The sequence below is a fragment of the Drosophila suzukii genome, unplaced genomic scaffold, assembly GCF_043229965.1.
Source record: "Drosophila suzukii unplaced genomic scaffold, CBGP_Dsuzu_IsoJpt1.0 scf_4, whole genome shotgun sequence".
In the NCBI taxonomy this organism is placed as follows: Eukaryota; Metazoa; Arthropoda; class Insecta; order Diptera; family Drosophilidae; genus Drosophila; species Drosophila suzukii.
In genome coordinates, this window is record NW_027255927.1 from 3,827,438 (window position 1) to 3,836,722 (window position 9,285).

The 9,285-nt window shown below is 30.1% G+C and overlaps 1 long non-coding RNA gene across 1 annotated transcript; it reads right to left on the reverse strand.

The window, feature by feature from the left end:
* Window positions 1-1,720: 1,720 nt before the first annotated feature.
* On the reverse strand, window positions 1,721-6,378 carry LOC136117652 (uncharacterized). The gene is made up of 4 exons (XR_010655222.2): window positions 3,999-6,378; window positions 3,108-3,156; window positions 2,980-3,036; window positions 1,721-2,190 (listed from the first exon to the last, which is right to left on the reverse strand). It is a non-coding gene; the product is annotated as an uncharacterized lncRNA (long non-coding RNA).
* Between the last annotated feature and the right edge of the window lie 2,907 nt (window positions 6,379-9,285).

Genomic DNA, 9,285 nt, shown 5'->3' on the forward strand with positions numbered 1-9,285 from the left:
TAACTGATATAGATCAGTATAAATTTATTCAAAGTGGTATTCGTGGTGGCTTAGTTCAATGTACATGTAGATATGCTAAAGAAAATAATAAATATGTTGAGAATTTTGATAGTACTCAAAAATCATCATATTTCATTTATTTGGATGCAAATAATTTATATGGTTGGGCTATGTCACAATCTTTACCATATGGAGGTTTTGAATGGATTTCAAGGGGGGAACTTGATAGTATTAACATTGCTGAGATTGCAGATGATAGTGAATATGGATACATTTTTAAGGTAGATTTAAAATATCCTTTAAAATTGCACGATAAACATAATGACCTTCCATTTTGTTGTAATAATCAGTTACCAACAAAGTCAGACAAAATAAAAAAATTAATTAATTAATTAAAAAAATATATAATTCATTATAAAAATCTTCAACAGTGTATAGAAAATGGATTAATTCTAACAAAAATTCATAGAGGTCTTCGCTTCTTTCAGAAACCTTGGCTAAAAACATATATTGATTTAAATACATTCCATAGAACTAATGCAAAAAATACATTTGAAAAGGATTTTTTTAAACTTTTAAATAATGCTGTCTACGGTAAAACGATGGAAAATGTCGATAAGCGCGTTAATATTAAATTAATTACTGAATGGGAAAGTGCTTCACCATCCGATTCTTCTGGTCCAAAAAGGCATTGCGGTAGATCTCTTATTTCAAAGTCAAACTTCCATAGTGTCAAACAGTTTTCAGAAAACTTCTTTGCCTTTCAAATGAAAAGATTAAAAGTGTTGTACAACAAACCTTTATATTTAGGTTTTGCTGTATTAGATTTATCGAAATGGAAAATGTATGATTTTCATTATAATTATATCAAACCTAAATACAATGAAAATGTTCAATTAAATTATATGGATACAGATTCTTTTATATATACCATTAACACTGAAGATTTTTATAAAGATATTCAGAATGATGTTGAGATGAAGTTTGATACATCAGATTATTCTGATGAATTACTTAATCTCTATAATTTTCCTAAAGCTAATAAAAAAAGGTTGGGTTTTTTTAAAGATGAACTCAATGGAAGACCTATGACTGAATTTGTTGGTTTGAGATCAAAAATGTATGCCTTTAAAACATCTAATAGTAATGACAGCTCTGAAAAAACAGTGAAAAAATCAAAGGGTGTTAAAAGAAGTGCAATAGATCAATTAACTTTTAATAGTTTTAAAAAATGTTTGTTTTCGGAAGAGGAAGTGGTAGGCTCTATGTCAATGATTAGATCTAAAAATCATCTTTTATCAACAATTAAATGTAAAAAAGTAGTTCTCAGTCATAAAGACACAAAGGTTCTTATACAAGACAATAAAATTAATACACTACAATATGGCCATTATAAAATAGATGAAAAAAGATTAGAAAATAAACTTAATGAAATGGATTCAAATATTTATGTTTATGAACAAAGAATAAAAGAAATAGAGAATTGTTCTAATAGAAATAATTATCAAGAGAATAAAATAGAAAAATTTCACAAAAATATATATGAATGTGAATTTGAAATGTTTTATACAGAACTAGAATTAAATTTACTAGATTGTAAAAAAAATGAATAAATGTACTCTATAATTGTAAATAAGACAGAACAAACAACGCTTTTTTATTTAAAGGGTTAAATGTAAGGTAATGTATAAACCAAATATTACAATTCACAATATTATTATTATAAAATTTTTATTTAACAGAACAAACATCGCTTTTACTTACAGGGTAATGTTAAAATTTATGAGAATTAACAGAACATGAAAATTTGAATTTAACAGAAGAATTACAATATTTTCTTTGAATTACATTCAATTTGTTTACTTTCTTCTATATTTAGTGGTACAGTTTGTTTATAGTTATCTATACCACCCTGTAATCTATATACTTTATTGTCATCATTACTTAAAGGAATTGATTTAATGTATTTATCATTATCTTCATCTAAATTAAACGGTATAGTTTGAACATAGTTATCTATACCACCCTCAACAAGAATAGTTTCATCCTCACTAGATGATCTTGGAATACATGGTTCCGGATTTTCATCATCATAAAGGATTGTATCATGGTCATCATCATCATCATCGTCATCACCATACAAATTATGAGAAAATTTTCCATCCTCTTTTTTATTAATGTTTTGGAGTTCTGAAAATATAAATATTTTACTATATATATATATACAAATATTATTATACCCGTTACTCGTAGAGTAAAAGGGTATACTAGATTCGTCGGAAAGTATGTAACAGGCAGAAGGAAGCGTTTCCGACCCCATAAAGTATATATATTCGTGATCAGGATCACTAGCCGAGTCGATCTAGCCATGTCCGTCTGTCCGTCTGTCCGTCTGTCCGTCTGTCCGTCTGACCGTCTGTCCGTCTGTCCGTCTGTCTGTCCGTCCGGATGAACGCTGAGATCTCGGAAACTATGAGAGCTAGGCTATTGAGATTTGGCGTACAGATTCCTGAGCTTCTTACGCAGCGCAAGTTTGTTTCAGTAGACTGCCACGCCCACTCTAACGCCCTCAAACCGCCCAAAACTGTAACTCCTACAGTTTTGATGCTAGATAGAAAATTTTAACTGAAAAGTATTGTTCTCATCAATACCTATCGATTGACCTAAAAAAAAGTTTGCCACGCCCACTTGAACGCCCACAAACCGCGAAAACCTGTGACGCCCACAATTTGCATGCTAGATAAAAAATTTTAACTGAAATGTATTGGTGTCGTCAATACCTATCGATTGATCCAAAAATAATTTTGCCACGCCCACTCTAACGCCCATAACGCTTAAATCTGTCTACCGCCGGTAGGTGGCGCATTTTAATTTCGCTTTGCTGCTTGCATATCTCCATTTCCCTTTGAGTAACGGGTATCTGATAGTCGAGGTACTCGACTATAGCGTTCTTCCTTGTTTTATATGTATTTAACCAACCTTTTTGAGCTCCATCCGAAATATTATTTTCAACTTTTTTATTTATGTTTTGGAGTTCTGAAAATATATATATATATATATATTAGTATATAAAATTATATATATATATATATATATATTAAACTCACCTTTTTTTAATTTACTCGAATTATTATTTTCATCTTCTATTTTTATATTCTGTAAAAACAAACATATTTCCCTACTCAATCAGATTATGTTATAATATCACTATTAGTTATTTTGAAATCGTTAATATCGTTAATTGATATTTTATCTGTGCTAATCTGACTTTCTTTTTTATTTAAATATTCAACCATCATTTGAGCTGCTAAGTTTCTCTTTCTTAAATATATCCCATTAATTCTTTCTGCTTCCTCTATTACAATTTCTTGGATTTGTGGACCATCACTAAGATAACCTGTTTCTTCTTCTTCTATCTCTTCTCTTTTACTCTCTTGTTTGGAGAGAAAATCAGCATCCTTTGATATTTTTTCATAGACAATCCTATCTTTTCGTCTCTCTGCATTAATTACTGTTTGGGATAAAACTTCTGCAAATTCAAAACAATTTATTCTTAAAGTTGCTAAGGGGGTATTAGTATTGCGTTTAGATTTTTGATGGCGGTGGCGATTAGATAAATATTTTAAATTCATACGCTTAGATTTACTTAAACTTCGCCTAGAATGTGTTCTTCTATATATATTATTGTAATGACATTTAACTCCTACTGTAGCAGTTTTGTATTGGATGGTAAAGAATCTGTTTAGACCCCTTCTTCCCAAATCCATATGCCCTCCTATTCTCCTTTCATTTTCAACTAATTTTTGCTTAAAATTCTCAATTATACCTCTCTTTGTGAATTCGATTTGAGAGTTGTGTATGTTTTCAGTGCTTTTTAATTTATGAGTAGTGTTCCTTTTTATTGGAACCCGACTTACACTTTCAAATTCTGTATCACTATCACTGATTCCCAACACTAATTCTTGTGACGTATTACTAAATGTTGGTGCTCGACTTACGTTTTCAAATTCTCTCTCACTATCAATTATACCCATATCAATTTTTTCTGATTTTTCTTCTCCTATGTTCTTATTTTCTATGTGATCAACACTTTCATTTTCGCTATTAAAATCAAAAAGATTGGTTGGGGTTGTAGTTGTTGATGTAGCTGTTTTTGTTGTATCTTCTTCCAGAAGTTCTTTTTTTAATGTAGTTGCTGCTGTTGTAGTTGTTGTTTCTTCCTTTTCCTCTTCCTCCAGAATTCCCCTTCTCATTGTAGGTGTAGTTGCACTTGTTGTAGTTGAGGTAGATGTAGTTGTAGTAGATGTTGATGTAGATATTTCTTCTTCTTCAACTGTACTTGCACTTGTACTTGTTGTTAAGTCTTTTTCATTAATGCTACCATTAATAGCATTAAATATTTTAGTATCGAGTTCACTTTTTAAGTTTGGTTTCTCACTTTCATCACTTGTCTTGTTTATGAGATCCATAAAAATATGACTGTCCTCTAGGATCTCAAATTTTAAGTCAATTTTAATGATTTTTTTTAGTTTTGGAACATTGATAAATAACCCAATCGAATTATTGGAAGTCGATGGGTTTTCAATTAAAGTCATTTCATTGGGGAGTGGTACCATTTTCACCATCGGATTAAAGAGGGAAAGTATCACAAAACATATTATAAAAACCGTCATTTTAATTTTGATTTTGTTTTTTTTTTTTAACAATCGAACAAACGAACTATCGAATGAATAAGCAAACGATCCGAAATTGAGTTGCGTGAACGAATAGATGGAAACTGAACACTTTTTGAAATTCTTCCGCCTTTATACCCTCCAGATTTGTATATATAAATATGTAACGTTCTGTTCAAATTCTTATCTGTACATGCTTTTCTTCACACTTTATAAATAGGAATTGCGTGATTGTGAAGAAACATAATTTATTTCACGCATTGACGTCAATGTCTACATTTTTATTGTTCTTTATAGAATTTCTTTTTATGAATCCAACTATCTTCTGATTTTGAAAGGCCTACCCAACGCACAAGCACATAATCAAGTTCCACCCAAAATTCTTATCTGTATATACTCTTTTAGTCTAGCCAACGCACAAGCTCATAATCAAGTTCCGTTCCGTTTATAAATAGGAATTGCGTGCTTGTGAAGAGGAAACATAATTTATTTTCACGCATTGACGTCAATGCCTACATTTTAATTGTTCTATGCTTCCACTTGTTCTTTATAGAATTTCGTTTTTATGAATCCAACTATCTTCTGATTTTGAAAAGCCTAGCCAACGCACAAGCACATAATCACCTTTTTGTTTCACAATCTTTTCAACAAGATAAGTATTAGGGAATTTTGTTTTTTTAATTTCTTGTTTATAGAAACCGCCTTGTACTGGATCACCCTTCAAGTCCTCAAGTAAATATGTGGTGCGGGATGTATTTTGTACTTTCCGAATTCGAAAAATTTCCGTTCTCCAGTTTGGGGTATAGCCTTTTTCAAAGACATGTTTATATTTACTTATTCGTACATGATCCCCCTCTTTAAAGTCCCCATTTGTAAATATTTTTAGATGATTGTATGATCTCATCAAAATCTGTTTTTCATTTTTAGCATTGACGTCAATAGGCTTCATTTTAATCGTTCTATGCTTCCTGTTATTATAATTATTAATCAACTCTTTGTATATTTGAAGCCAAGTATATTTTCCATTAAAACTAAACTCACGCCACATAAGTTCTTTTATTGTTCTATTAAAACGTTCCACAATAGATGCTTTAAGAGTACTAAATGTTGAGTAATGATTAATTTCATATCTTTTCATCAATTCTCTAAATTGTTTATTATAGAATTCATTTCCATTATCTGTTTGTAAATTCTTTGGTACTCCACGACCAGATTTCATTATTTTTTCCATTGCTTTTGTAACTTAATCTGCATTTTTTGATTTTATTGCTTCACCCCATCCATATTTAGAAAATGTATCTATTACTGTTAACAAATACCTATACCCCTTATTTGATGATGCATATGCCCCCATTTCAACCAAATCAGCCTGCCATAAATCATTAATACCCTTTACTATAACTCTACGTCTTGGGAAATTCTTGAATGATGGGCGATGTAACTCATTTACAATATCTCGTTTACTCATAGCTTTATTTTATCTGGTATAAATGGTTTCTTCTCTAAAGATTCAGTTTCACCTTTTAAAACTGAGGTTGGTGCAATTATATAATTGAAAATGTTACTTTCTATTTCATTTATATCCTCCACTACCTTATTAAAAGTTTTCATGAGAAATTCCAATTTTTTAGAAATTTCACTCACTTTTCCCTCAATATTATTGATTCGAGGTCTTAATCTAAAGATTTGTTGTTTCTGCGGTTGCTTAGAAATTCCATTAGATGTATTCTGTACTACTTTTCTTATTTCATCATCAATATAAATCTTTGTTGCAATATCATTTTCATGAATGGGGGGTAGGGAATTTTTAAATCGTTTCCTCTGAACATTTAAATGTCCATCATAACTATTAAGTATACTTTGAAATTTTTCTAGACCTTTTGTTATATCTCTTGAGTACTCTTTCTCATTTAAAAAACAACCAAACTTATCAACTGACATTTTAATTATAAAATAAATAATGAAAGAGTGGTATATTTATGTATGATCCACATTAATTGTTAAAACTTCTTCTTCGTTTACACGATGTGCAAATGGACTTTTCCGAAGTATTATTCCATCTATTTGTGTCTGATCAGAACGAATGATTGGTGGAGGTTTTTTTAAATGTTGGTTTATGAATTTGTTAAAATTTTCCAATTTATCAACAAACTCTTTTATTGAATTATGTATATACTCCATTTGAGTTATCATTTTTATTACTTTACTTTCCAGCTCTGATACTCTTTTATTTCGTAGTTGAAATGATTTAGTTATAGTTTCCATTTGATGTGATTTCGCTTCATTAATTTTATCATCAACATACAATTTAATAGCCAAATCATTTCCGTTTATTGGTTTTGAAGAGTTTTTAATTCTTTTTTTCTGAACATTTATGTGACCATCAGTGTCTATATATATACCTGTAAGACTCTCAACTTCCCTTTTGAAAAGCAAGGAAAAATCTCTATCATTTGAAAAGTGACCAAACTTGTCAATAGACATTTTACTATTAAACAAAATGAGAAAATGTTTTCTATTTTATTAATATATTATTTTTGCTTCCCGCAATTCTTCTATTATTGAAAGAATTTCATTAGTATGGTTATTATTACCAGCAGCTCTCGATGCCATTAAGAGTTGCAATCTTTCAACAAGTTCATTAACATTATCCCAATATACATAGTTTGGTGGTATTTTTTGTAGTCTCATATACCCAGAACCAGTATGTTCTTCATTTACTGAAGATGATATTAATGGTTTAATAATTGAAGAATATTTTTTAGAACGATTCCCCTTTACTTGACCATCTGGTTGATAGTTTCTTTTGTGAGCACTTGTTTCAATTAAAATGTTTTCATATGATTCTAAATCGTTCTTAGTATAATCCTTAGGACTATTATGAAAAATTAAAGAGTATAGACCTGGTGATAGAGTCCATAAATTTCCACTTCCTAATTCCATCAAATTTTTTTTAATTTTAAGTGTTGTATTACCCAACATTAAAATATTATTTTCTTCTCTTGGTCCATAACTATTGTCTAAAATCTTTTCTTGCTTTAACTGATTAATGTTGAGATTGTACTTCACCCCGGTTTCTTCATATACACTTTCATTTAAATCATCTGTGTGAGGTTGTTGTGAAACATCGGATTCATCTATAAGAGACTGTTGTGAAACATCAGATTCATCTATAAGAGACTGTCGTGAAAAAGCATCAACATAGGCATCACTCTCACTATCACTTTCGATTACTCTCTCGTGTTCCCTTTTTTCTTTTTTACTTTTAGGTACTCTTATATTCTCTTTCTTGAACTTAGTCTTAATATCATGTGTATCATTAATATATTCCTTATTATTCAATTTTTTATTTTCAGTGAGTAATTCATGTAAAGGTTCTGTAATAGGTTTAAAAGTTTCCTCCAAATTTGATACGTTCTCATTTTTTATTTGTTTCAATTCATTAAATTTTCTTTTTAATGAATTTCTACTTTTCGTCAACTGTTCTAAAAGTTTACGCTTCATTGTTGTCGTTTTCTCTGATACTCATGTGCTACTGGGAAAAATGTACTATAATTTAAATATTTATAACAAAGGGTTTGAGTTTGAGTTTTATAAAACTTTATTTTTATTTTTATTTATCAAAATAGATACATTAATAATATTAAAAATGAAAACATTTTAAGCTTTATTTAATTCTAAATAGAGATTGTTATCCTTCTTTTTAATAATACAAAAAAGATTATCTTTTATATAATCAATTGTTGAATCCTCTAAAGTTGAGTATCGTTCCGGCAAGTACAGCATATACTCTTCAAGTTCAAGAGTGAGGGCCATCCCAAAGCTGGTTTTCTTACGTTGAGCACGTCGAATAGGGTAGCACACCTCCGATTCCATCTTCGTCTTTGTTAAGAGAGGTTTTGGTGCGTTACCATTAAACTCCTTGAGTACTTTCATCATTCCCGGATTGACCATTTGTAGTTGTTTCTTCTTGTAGTTGTTTTCGTTGTTTTTGTTGCTTTTACCTGTTTTTGTTGTTGATTTTAGTTGTTATTTTAGCAGTTGTAGCTGTTTTTGTTGTTTAATTTACCTGTTTTTAGCAGTTGTAGCTGTTTTTGTTGTTAATTTTAGTTGTTTTTAGCGGATGTAGCTGTTTTGTTGTTGTTTTCAGCTGTTTTTAGCAGTTGTATCTGTTTTAATTGTTGTTGTTGTCTTACTGTTTTAACTGTTTTTTTATGTTGTTCTTATTGTTGTTGATTTTGATGATTGCAAGATTTTTTAGGTTGAAACTTTAGGCTGAGAACGTTTTAGCTTGAAACTTTTAGGTTGAGACTGTTTGCAGGTGGTTTTTAAATGTGTGTTAGAATAACTTTTGATCGAGTTTTTATACCTTGAGGTAAACTAACCCTCCCTGTTCTCTCTCATTCTTGATTTAGCATCGACCAATCATAGCAGTGAATAGCATGTAAATAGGGTGGGTTTCAAGAATCATAGAGAAATTACTTGATCATAGTGTAAAAGTTAGGGTGGGATAGAGAGAGTAAGAATTGGAGGGACAGGTGTCCACAGTTGGTACTATTAAAGTCTTGTTTTCTCTCATAGTTATAGTTAATGTTATTCCCCAAGTATTTCA